We start from the raw sequence: 13433 nt of genomic DNA, 5'->3' as shown, positions 1-13433 counted from the left end.
CCACCTTAAAGATATTCCAAGATCCAACCTCCACAGCTCTCTGGGACAGAGAATTCCATAGAATTACAACTCAGAGAAGAAATTCCTCCTCATCTCAGTTTTAAATGGGCGGCCCCTCATTCTGAGACAATGTCCCCTAGTTTTAGTTTCCGCTATGAGTGGAAATATCCTTTCTGCATTCACCTTGTCGAGCCCCCTCATTATCTTATAATTTCAATAAGATCACCTCTCATTCTTCTGAATTCCAATGTGTAAATGCCCAACCTAGCTTCATAAGCCAACTCCCTCATCTCCGGAATCAACCTAGTGAACCTGCTCTGATCAGCCTCCAATGCCAGTATATCCTTCCTTAAATACAGAGACCAAAACTGTACGCAGCACTCTCGGTGTGGCCTTACCAATACCCTGTACAGTTGTAGCAGGACTTCTCTGCTTTTATACTCTATCCCCCTTGCAATAAAGGCCAACATTCCATTTGCCTTCCTGATTACTTGCTGTACCTGCATACTAACTTTTTCTGTTTCATGCACAATGACCCCCAGGTCCCTCTGCACTGCAATACTTTGCAATTTTTCTCCATTTCAATTGTAATTTGCTTTTCTATTTTTTCTGCCAATTAACCTCACATTTTCCCACCTTATACTCCATCTGCCAGATTTTTGCCCATTCACTTAGCCCATCTATATCCCTCTGCAGATTTTTTGTGTTCTCCTCACCATTTGCTTTCCCACCCATCTTTGTATCATCAGCAAACTTGGCTACATTACACTTGGTCCCTTCATCCAAGTCATTAATATAAATTGTAAATAGTTGAGGACCCAGCACCGATCCCTGCGGCACCCCACTAGTCACTGTTTGCCAACCAGAAAATGACCCATTTATCCTGACTCTCTGTTTTCTGTTAGTTAGCCAATTCTCTATCCATGTTAATATATTACCCCCAACCCTGCGAACCTTTATCTTGTGCAGTAACCTTTTATGTGGTACCTTATCGAATGCCATCTGGAAATCCAAATACACCACATCCACTTATCCACCCTGCTTGTTACATTCTCAAAGAACTCCAGCAAATTTGTCAAACATGATTTCCCTTTCATAAAACCATACTGACTCTGCTTGATTGAATTATGCTTTTCAAATGTACCACTACTGCTTCCTTAATAATGGACTCTAGGATTTTCCCAACGACAGAAGTTAGGCTAACCGGTCTATAGTTTCCTGCTTTTTTCTGGCTCCTTTTTAAAATAGGGGCGTTACATTTGCAATTTTCCAATCCGCTGGGACCGCCCCAGAATCCAGGGAATTTTGGTAGATTACAACCAATGCATCCACTATCTCAACAGCCACCTCTCTCAAGACCCTAGGATCTATGCCATCAGATCCAGGGGACTTGTCCACCTTTAGACCCATTATTTTACCGAGTACTGTTTCATTAGTGATTGTGATTGTATTAAGTTCCTCCCTCCCTATAGCCCCTTGATTATTCACTATTGAGATGTTATTAGTGTCTTCTACCATGAAGATCGATACAAAATATTTGTTCAATGTCTCTGCCATTTCCCTGTTCTCCATTATTAATTCCCCAGTCTCATCCTCTAGGGGACTAACATTTACTTTAGCCACTCTTTTCCTTTTCATATACCTGTATAAACTCTTACCATCTGTTTTTATATTTCATGCTAATTTACTCTCATAATCTATCTTCCCTCTCTATCATTTTTTTTAGTCATTCTTTGCTGGCTTTTAAAAGCTTCCCAATCCTCTGGTCTCCCACTAGTCTTGGCCACATTGTATGCCCTTGTTTTCAAGTTGATACCCTCCCTTAGTTCCTTCTCTTACAGTCTTTCCTTCTCATTGGGAAATATTTATGTTGTGAGTTATGGAATATCTCCTTAAATGTCTGCCACAGCTCATCAACCATCCCATACTTTAATCTATTTTCCCAGTCCACTTTAGCCAACTCTGTCCTCATACCTTTGTAGTCTCCTTTATTTAAGCTTAGGACCCTGGTTTAAGAACCAACTTTCTCATCCTCCAACTGAATTTGAAATTCACTTATTCCTAGAGGATCCTATACTACGAGATCCTTTATTGATCCGGTCTCATTACACAGTACCAGATCTAAGATAGCCTGCTCCGTGGTTGGTTCTGCAACATACTGTTCAAGGACCTAGTTAATAGAAAACAGAGAATCGGAATAAATGGGTCATTCTCAGGTTGGCAAACTGTAACTAGTGGGGTGCCACTGGGATCAGTGCTGGGGCCTCAACTATTTACAATCTATATTAATGACTTGGATGAAGGGACCGGGTGTACTGTAGCCATATGTGCTGATAATACAAAGATAGGTGGGAAAGCAAGTTGTGAAGAGGTCAAAGAATCTGCAATGAGATATAAATAGGATAAGTGAGTGGGCAAAAATTTGGCAGATGAAATGTAATGTGGGAATAGTGAGGTTATCCTCTTTGATAGGAAGAATAAAAAAGAAAATTATTTTTTAAATGTAGAGAAACTAAAAAATTGGTGGTCCTTGTACATGAAACACAAAAACGTTAGCATGCAGGTACAGCAAGTAATTAGGAAGGCAGATTGGATGTTGGCCTTTATTGCAAGGGGGATAGAGTATAAAAGTAGGGAAGTCTTGCTACAACTGTACAGGGCGTTGATGAGACCACACCTGGAGTACTGCATACAATTTTGGTCTCCTTATTTAAAGGAGGGATATACTTGCATTAGAGGTAGTTCAGAGAAACTTCCCTAGGTTGATTCCTGAGATGAAGGGGTTGTCTTACGAAGAAAGGTTGAGCAGGTTGGGCCTGTACTCAGTGGAGTTGAGAAGAATGAGAGGTGATCTTATTGAAAAATATAAGATTCTGAGTGCCATGGATAGATGCAGAGAGGATGTTTCCCCTCGTGGGGGAATCTAGAACTAATGGGCATACTTTCATAATAAGGGATCTTCCATTTCAAATGGAGATGAGGAGGAATTTCTTCTCTGAGGGTCGTGAAACTTTGGAATTCTCTACCCCAGAGAGCTGTAGCGGCTGGGTCATTGAATATATGAAAGGTGGAGATAAACAGATTTTTGAACTATAGGGGAGGCAAGGGTTATGAGGAGCAGGCAGGAAAGTGGAGTTGAGGCCAAGATCAGATCAGAAATGATATTAATAAATGGTGGAGCAGGCTCGACAGGCCAAATGGCCTACTCCTACTTCTTACATTCTCTCTTTATTACCAGGTGTCTATTGCCTCTATTTAACTCATCACCAGGTGTCTATTGTGTGCTCTTTACCTCACTGCCAGTTGTCTATTGCCTCTATTTACCTCACTGCCAGGTGTCTATTGCCTCTATTTACTGCCATGGGACACTGGTACCAGTACTGGGAAAGAGGGAGCTGTTTCGTCGAGACAGGCTTCACTTGAACCAGGCTGGGGTCAGTATCCTGATGAATCAAATAACTAGGGCTATAGATAGGGCTTTAAACTAAATAGTAGTGGGGGGAGGGATCCGGTGAGCGTAAATTAAAAAAGTCAAAGAGCAGGGAGAAGACAAAGGTGGAGGGTAGTGATAGAGATAATGATAACCAGAATGTGACAGGAAGGGACAGAGTGTATACACATCAGGATGCATCAGAAGGAGGGGCCAAACTAGGGAAAAATGGTAAAAAGACAAAATTAAAAAGCTCTATATATGAACGCACGCAGCATTCATAACAAGATCGATGAGTTGACGGCACAAATAAAAATAAATGGGTATGATCTGATAGCCATTACAGAGACATGGTTGCAAGGCAACCAAGACTGGGAAGTGAATTTTCAGGGGTATTTGCCATTTTGTAAGGATAGGCAGAAAGGAAAAGTTGGTGGGGTAGCTCTGTTAATAAGGGATCAGTTCAGTAGTGAGAAATGATATTGGCTCAGAAGATCAATATGTAGAATCAGTATGGGTGGAGATAAGAAATAACAAGGGAAAGAAGTCACTGGTGGGAGTGGTCTACAGGCCGCCAAACAGTAGCTATACATGTAGGACAGAGTATAAATCAAGAAATAATGGAGGCTTGTAAGAAAGGTATGATAATAATCATGGGAGATTTTAATCTTCATATTGATTGGACAAATCAAATTGGCAAAGATAGCCTTGAGGAAGAATTCATAGAGTGTATGTGGGATGGTTTCTTAGAACAATACATTGTGGAACCAACCAGGGAGTAGACTATTTTAGATCTGGTAATGTGTAAAGAGTATGGATTAATGAATGATCTCGGAGTGAACAATCCTCTTGGGAAAAGTGATCATAGCATGGTAGAATTTCAAATTCAGTTTAAGAGTGAGAAAGTTAGGTTTCAAACTAGTGTCCTGAACATAAATAAAGGTAATTACAAAGGTATGAAGGTAGAGTTGGTTAAAGTGGACTGGGAAAATATATTAAAGAGTAAGACTGTAGAAAAACAGTGGCAACCATTTAAGGAGATATTTCATAACTCTCAGCAAAGATATATTCCAGTAAGAAAGAAAGACTCTAAGAGAAGGGCGAACCATCCCTGGCTAACTAAGGAAGTAAAGGATGGTATCAAATTGAAAACAAAGGCATACAATGTTGCAAAGAACAGTGGAAGGCCAGAGGATTGGGAATTTTTAGAAACCAGCAAAGGACGACTAAAAAAATGATGATGGGAGAGAAGATACCTTATGAGAGTAAACTAGCAAGAAATATAAAAACAGACAGTAAGAGCTTCTACAGGTATATAAAAAGAAAGTGAGTAGCTAAAGTAAATGTTGGTCCCTTAGAGGATGAGACTGGAGAATTAATAATGGGAAACAGGGAAATGACAGAGATTTGAACAAATATTTTGTATCGGTTTTTATGGTAGAAGACACTAAAAGCATCCCAATAATTGATAATCAAGGGGGTTTGGAGAAGGTTAATTTAAAACAATCACTATCACTTGAGAAAAAGTACTAAGCAAACTAAGAAGACTAAAGGTGGACAAGTCCTCTGGACCTGATGGCCTGCATCCTAGTGTCTTAAAAGAGGTGGCTGCAGAGATAGTGGATGCATCGGATGTAATCTATCAAAACTTCCTGAATTCTGGAGAGGTCCCAGCAGACTGGAAAACCACAATGTAACACCCCTATTTAAGAAAGGAGGGAGACAGAAAGCAGGAAACTATAGACCAGTTAGCCTAACATCTGTAATTGGGAAAATGTTGTAGTCCATCATTAAGGAAGTAGTAGCAGGACATTTAGAAAATCATAATGCAGTCAAGCAGAGTCAGCATGGTTTTATGAAAGGGAAATCATGTTTGACAAATTTGCTGGAGTTCTTTGAGGATGTAATTAGCAGGGTGGATGTTGTGTTTATGGATTTCCAGAAACCATTCGATAAGGTGCCACATAAAAGGTTACTGCACAAGATAAGAGCTCACGGGGTTGGGGGTAATATGGTAATATATTAGCATGGATAGAGGATTGACTAACTAACAGAAAACAGAGAGTCGGGCTAAATGGGTCATTTTCAGGTTGGCAAACTGTAACTAGTGGGGTGTCACAGGGTTCAGTGCTGGGGCCTCAACTATTTACAATTTATATTAATGACTTGGATGAAGGGCCCGAGTGTAATGTAGCCACATTTGCTGATGATACAAAGATAGGTGGGAAAGCAAGTTGTGAGGAGGACACAAAAAATTTGCAAAGGTATATAGATAGGTTAAGTGAGAGGGAAAAACATTGGCTGATGGCATATAATGTGGGAAAATGTGAGGTTATTCATTTTGGTAGGAAGAATAAAAAAATAAAATTATTATTTAAATGGAGAGAGACTTCAGAATGCTGCAGTACAGAGGGATCTGGGAGTCCTCGTACATGAAACATAAAAAGTTAGCATGCAGGTACAGCAAGTAATTAGGAAGGCAAATGGAATGTAAGGGGGATGGAGTATAAAAGTAGGGAAGTCCTGCTACAACTGTACAGCGCATTGTTAAGTCCACACCTGGAGTACTGGGAACAGTTTTGGTCTCCTTATTTAAGGAAGGATATACTTGCATTGGAGGCAGTTCAGAGAAGGTCCACGAGGTTGATTCCTGAGATGTAGGGGTTGTCATATGAAGAAAGGTTAAGCAGGTTGGCCCTATACTAATTGGAGTTTAGAAGACTGAGAGGTGATCTTATTGTTACGTATAAGATTCTGAGGGGGCTTGACAGGGTGGATGCAGAGAGGATGGTTCCCCTCGTGGGGGAATCTAGAACAAGGGGGCATAGTTTCAGAATAAGGGGTCACCCATTTACAAGAGAAATGAGGAGGTATTTCTTCTCTCAGAGGGTCGTGAATCTTTGGAATTCTCTCCCCTAGAGAGTTGTGGAGGCTGGGTCATTGAATGTATTTAAGCTGGAGATAGACAGATTTTTGAACGATAAGGGAGTCAAGGGTTATGGGGAGCGGTCAGGGAAGTGGAGTTGAGGCCAGGATCAGATCAGTCATGATCTTATTGAATGGCAGAGCAGGCGCGAGGGGCCAAATGGCCTACTCCTGCTTCTATTTCTTATGTTAACTCACTGCCAGGTGTCTATAACCCTCATTTAACTGACGGTGGTTCTGTTATCCTTTATACAACTGACAGCCAGCTTCGCCTTCTTGATGTAACTCATTCCCATGAGGGCCATCATCCTTTTTGTAATTAATTGATAAGGGTCTCTTATTCCCTATTTATTGAACATTGTCGAACATGTTTCACTCTCCCATTTTCCTCACCTTCTATGCTAGATACACTGCCTGCTGTGGTTTAATCTTAGGAAACGACTATCTGGTGTGCTCTTGTGTAATTTGCAACCTACTATTGCGCATCTATATAACTCACTGTCGGCTATGTGTTTGTCTCGAAGTCAGTACCTACTGGCTCTGAAATTTCACCGGGGTTTTCCCGGCCTGCCTTCATAACGTCTTTTGGATGGGACGTCAAACCGAGGCCCCGTCTGCCCTCTCAGGTGGACGTAAAATATCCCATCGCACTATGCAAAGAAGAGCAGGTGATTTGCCCGCTGTGTCCTGGACAATATTCATCCCTCAACCAACATTGATTAAAAAATAGCTTATCTGGTCATTATCACATTGCTGGCTATGTATTATCCTCTGTGGAACTCACGACCTACTATCACTTGCCTTCTATGTAACTCACGTGAGCTATTCTGCTATCCTCTCGATGTTGAACGTTGAATGGTCTTTTAGCAACCAAAGGGTTAATACACCTCTGTGGAAAAGCAGATCAGCTCTCTGCAACTCAGAACTGGAACATGAGCAATCCATAATACAACTGAACAGATCCATTTCATCCAGTAATTGCCCAGATGACAATATTCACCACAAAACTCTGAACGGTATTTAAGTGTTGAATGCAAAGAGGTCAAATAAAAGCTCAGGTCATTGCCAGCCAAGTCCATTGAAACACAATTTGACATGTCGTGCTCTGTGCCGTCCAATATTGCTGACACGGGAATACAGTAGTTTCAATACAATACAAAACCAACATCTTAGAGACCGACTGCTCGCCACTGCAGGCCGTAATTCAATCTCTCTCTCTCTGCCACACGCACACGGAGCTAGCAAGGTGGATGTTGCAAAGCCAGCTTTGAGGCATTTCTTGCAAAACAGGGACTGGGATTCGCCATGACCGAGAAGCGACACCTCTGATATGTGTCGGGATGCGGGCGCAGTGACACTTACCTGTCTTGAAGCTGCTGATGCAGAGTGCTTGGAAATACTTCACAATGTTTTTCTTAAATGAAGTCGAGGTACGGCGTACCTTTTATTTGCTGTTAAAAAAAAGACTCTCTGTCTTCCTCTGCGTGTCTGGTAGTAAATGTGTGTTTGCCAAGGAATTTCCTGAATGATAATCACAAGAGACTGAAGTCTCTGCAGCAGAGGCGAACTGAAAGAGCAGCAAGCGGAATGCAGCAGGAAGCCCTGCCAGCCAGCCCTCAGCAACATGCAGCATTGATGAAGCAGCACCAATTGAGAACCACTCCTCCTCCCCTCCCCGCCCCTCTCTCTTTCCAAGGTCCTGACAGCTGAATCCGTCCCCAGAAAGGCTGACTCATACTCTCTCTCTCTCTCTAACAGCCTGAGGCGCTGCCTTCGCCTGTCATTCCCATTGGATTACCAAGTGGGTGCTGTTGCGCTATCAGAGACTGCCAGTCCTCCCAAAACGGGAAGCTCACTTATCTTTACAGTCTATTCACTCCTTCTTTTCAAGGACTCTGGGGGAGCATACTGCAGCTTGAGACAATTAGCCAACACAAGTGCAGTAATCAGTGGAGGGAAAGGATGGAGCCAAGCACCTTGACAGCTGTCAGTCACGATCTCGGTATGTTTCCATGCAGATTTGTGATCAGATGTGCTGCTAAAGAGGAATTTTCGACGGCTCTTGGTTCTCAGAATGTTACTGTCTTGGGGACATGTTGGCCACTGAACAAACTTTGTGTCACAGGATGCACTTTTTATGATGCAGTGTTAAGATGCTAGTGAATTCATATAATTTTACTTTTTGGTAGCAACTGTAATGATGTCATTGCACCAGTATTTGTATCACAGAGCTCTCCATCCCGCTTTTGCACTTGGTGGATTGTTACGGAGACATCTTATCAAACAAAACTCGTTCTGGAGCCAGCCACGGACCACGGTCCATATCAAGACTGGGGCCATTCACTGACCACTGTCCATGGATATACTGAAGCCATTTGCTGACCACTGTCCACGGATATACTGAAGCCATTCACTAACCACTGTCCATGGATATACTGAAGCCATTCACTGACCACTGTCCACGGATATACTGAAGCCATTCACTGACCACTGTCCACGGATATACTGAAGCCATTCACTGACCACTGTCCATAGATACACTGAAGCCATTCAATGACCACTGTCCATAGATACACTGAAGTCATTCACTGACCACTGTCCATAGATACACTGAAGCCATTCAATGACCACTGTCCATAGATACACTGAAGTCATTCACTGACCACTGTCCATGGATATACTGAAGCCATTCACTGACCACTGTCCATGGATACACTGAAGCCATTCAATGACCACTGTCCATAGATACACTGAAGCCATTCACTGACCACTGTCCATAGATACACTGAAGCCATTCACTGACCACTGTCCATGGATATACTGAAGCCATTGACTGACCACTGTCCATGGATATACTGAAGACATTCACTGACCACTGTCCATAGATACACTGAAGCCATTCACTGACCACTGTCCATAGATATACTGAAGCCATTGACTGACCACTGTCCATAGATACACTGAAGCCATTGACTAACCACTGTCCATAGATACACTGAAGCCATTCACTGACCACTGTCCATAGATACACTGAAGCCATTCACTGACCACTGTCCATAGATACACTGAAGCCATTCACTGACCACGGCCCATGGATATACTGAAGCCATTCACTGACCACTGTCCATAGATACACTGAAGCCATTCACTAACCACTGTCCACGGATATACTGAAGCCATTCACTGACCACTGTCCATAGATATACTGAAGCCATTCACTGACCACTGTCCATAGATACACTGAAGCCATTCACTGACCACTGTCCACGGATATACTGAAGCCATTCACTGACCACTGTCCATAGATATACTGAAGCCACTCACTGACCACTGTCCATAGATACACTGAAGCCATTCACTGACCACTGTCCATAGATATACTGAAGCCATTCACTGACCACTGTCCATGGATATACTGAAGCCATTCACTGACCACTGTCCATAGATATACTGAAGCCATTTGTTGACCACTGTCCATGGACATACTGAAGCCATTCAATGACCACTGTCCACGGATACACTGAAGCCATTTGCTGACCACTGTCCATGGATATACTGAAGCCATTCACTGACCACTGTCCATAGCTACACTGAAGCCATTCACTGACCACTGTCCATGGATACACTGAAGCCATTCACTGACCACTGTCCATAGATACACTGAAACCATTCACTGACCACTGTCCATAGATATACTGAAGCCATTCACTGACCACTGTCCATAGATACACTGAAGCCATTCACTGACCACTGTCCATGGATACACTGAAGCCATTCCCTGACCACTGTCCATGGATACACTGAAGCCATTCACTGACCACTGTCCATAGATACACTGAAGCCATTCACTGACCACTGTCCATGGATATACTGAAGCCATTCACTGACCACTGTTCATAGATATACTGAAGCCATTCACTGACCACTGTCCATGGATATACTGAAGCCATTCTCTGACCACTGGCCACGGATATACTGAAGCTATTCACTGACCACTGTCCATAGATACACTGAAGCCATTCACTGACCACTGTTCATAGATACACTGAAGCCATTCACTGACCACTGTCCATGGATATACTGAAGCCATTCACTGACCACTGTCCATAGATACACTGAAGCCATTCACTGACCACTGTCCATGGATGTACTGAAGCCATTCAATGACCACTGTCCATAGATATACTGAAGCCATTCACTGACCATTGTCCATGGATATACTGAAGCCATTCACTGACCACTGTCCATAGATACACTGAAGCCAGTCACTGACCACTGTCCATAGATATACTGAAGCCATTTGCTGACCACTGTCCATGGATATACTGAAGCCATTCAATGACCACTGTCCACGGATATACTGAAGCCATTCACTGACCACTGTCCATGGATATACTGAAGCCATTCGCTGACCACTGTCCATGGATATACTGAAGCCATTCACTGACCACTGTCCATGGATATACTGAAGCCATTCACTGACCACTGTCCATGGATATACTGAAGCCATTCACTGACCACTGTCCATGGATATACTGAAGCCATTGACTGACCACTGTCCATGGATATACTGAAGCCATTTGCTGACCACTGTCCATGGATATACTGAAGCCATTCACTGACCACTGTCCATGGATATACTGAAGCCATTCACTGACCATTGTCCATAGATACACTGAAGCCATTCACTGACCACTGTCCATAGATACACTGAAGCCATTTGCTGACCACTGTCCATGGATATACTGAAGCCATTCACTGACCACTGTCCATAGATATACTGAAGCCATTGACTGACCACTGTCCATAGATACACTGAAGCCATTGACTGACCACTGTCCATAGATACACTGAAGCCATTCACTGATCACTGTCCATAGATACACTGAAGCCATTCACTGACCACTGTCCATAGATACACTGAAGCCATTCACTGACCACGGCCCATGGATATACTGAAGCCATTTGCTGACCACTGTCCATAGATACACTGAAGCCATTCACTGACTATTGTCCATAGATACACTGAAGCCATTCACTGACCACTGTCCACGGATATACTGAAGCCATTTGCTGAACACTGTCCATAGATACACTGAAGCCATTCAATGACCACTATCCACGGATATACTGAAGCCATTCACTGACCACTGTCCATAGATACACTGAAGCCATTTGCTGACCACTGTCCATGGATATACTGGGGCCATTCAATGACCACTGTCCATAGATATACTGAAGCCATTTGCTGACCACTGTCCACGGATATACTGAAGCCATTCACTGACCACTGTCCATAGATACACTGAAGCCATTCACTGACCACTGTTCATAGATACACTGAAGCCATTCACTGACCACTGTCCATAGATACACTGAAGCCATTCACTGACCACTGTCCATAGATATACTGAAGCCATTCACTGACCACTGTCCATAGATACACTGAAGCCATTCACTGACCACTGTCCATAGATACACTGAAGCCATTCACTGACCACTGTCCATAGATACACTGAAGCCATTTGCTGACCACTGTACATAGATACACTGAAGCCATTCACTGACCACTGTCCATAGATACACTGAAGCCATTCACTGACCACTGTCCACAGATACACCGAAGCCATTCAATGACCACTGTCCACGGATACACTGAAGCCATTCACTGACCACTATCCATGGATATACTGAAGCCATTCACTGACCACTGTCAATAGATACACTGAAGCCATTCAATGACCACTGTCCACGGATACACTGAAGCCATTCACTGACCACTGTCCATAGATATACTGAAGCCATTCACTGACCACTGTCCATAGATACATTGAAGCTATTCAATGACCACTGTCCACGGATACACTGAAGCCATTCACTGACCACTGTCCATAGATACACTGAAGCCATTCAATGACCACTGTCCACGGATACACTGAAGCCATTCAATGACCACTGTCCATGGATATACTGAAGCCATTTGCTGACCACTGTCCACGGATATACTGAAGCCATTCACTGACCACTGTCCATAGATACACTGAAGCCATTCACTGACCACTGTCCATAGATACACTGAAGCCATTCAATGACCACTGTCCATAGATACACTGAAGCCATTCAATGACCACTGTCCACGGATATACTGAAGCCATTCACTGACCACTGTCCATAGATACACTGAAGCCATTCAATGAACACTGTCCATAGATACACTGAAGCCATTCACTGACCACTGTCCATAGATACACTGAAGCCATTCACTGACCACTGTCCATGGATATACTGAAACCATTCACTGACCTCTTTTCACAGAGACAACATCCACCCATTGACCACTATCCTCAGAAACACATAAGGCAGGCATTGACATCTACATTAAAACTGGAGGGAGCCAAATATCCCTGTCCACAATGTGACTAAAACCAGGCATTGACTCTATCCATTGGGAGAATGAAATAACCACTGATCCCACAATTAAACTGAAGCCAGTGATTGATTCCGTACCTGGAGCAAAATCAGAATTAATGAAGTGGTCCCTACGCTGAATATGATCCATGACAAGTATAGTCATTATGGCCAATAAGAAAAATCAGCCAATGACCATCATTCACAGATTCAACCATCGGCATTGTCCACAGAGACTAGATTCAATGATTGGCTCTGTCCACAGAGAATTGATTAAACCATCGACCTATTGACAGAGACTAGATTCAAATATTGACCCTGGCAATAGAGACTAGAATCAACCATTGGCCCTGTCCACAGAGACTGGATTCAACCATCGACTCCTGTCCACAGAGATTAGATTAAACCATCGACCATGTCCACTGAGAATAAATTAAATGATTAACCCGGTCCACACAGACTAGATTCAACCATCGACCTAGTCACAGAGACGACACTGACCCATTGACACTGTCCACAGAAGCTAGATTCCACCAACGACGCTGTCCACAAAGGCTAGATTCAACCTTTGGCCCTGTCCACAGAGACTAGATTCAAACACCGACCCTGTCCACATAGACTAGCTTATACCTTTGGTCCAGCCCACAGCGACTAGATTGAAGCATCGACC

At 43.1% G+C, this 13433-nt stretch overlaps 1 protein-coding gene across 1 annotated transcript in view; it reads right to left on the bottom strand.

Moving 5' to 3' along the window:
• Nucleotides 1–7855, bottom strand: part of LOC139268253 (apoptosis-inducing factor 3) — a 160382-nt gene extending 152527 nt beyond the window's left edge. Inside the window, exon 1 of the mRNA XM_070886303.1 lies at nucleotides 7718–7855. The gene's annotated coding sequence lies outside the window, so the exon portion shown is untranslated. The remainder of the gene's footprint in view (nucleotides 1–7717) is intronic.
• Nucleotides 7856–13433: the final 5578 nt, after the last annotated feature.

The sequence above is a fragment of the Pristiophorus japonicus genome, chromosome 8 (assembly GCF_044704955.1).
Source record: "Pristiophorus japonicus isolate sPriJap1 chromosome 8, sPriJap1.hap1, whole genome shotgun sequence".
NCBI lineage: Eukaryota > Metazoa > Chordata > Chondrichthyes > Pristiophoridae > Pristiophorus > Pristiophorus japonicus.
This window is presented reverse-complemented; position numbering and strand designations above follow the sequence as displayed.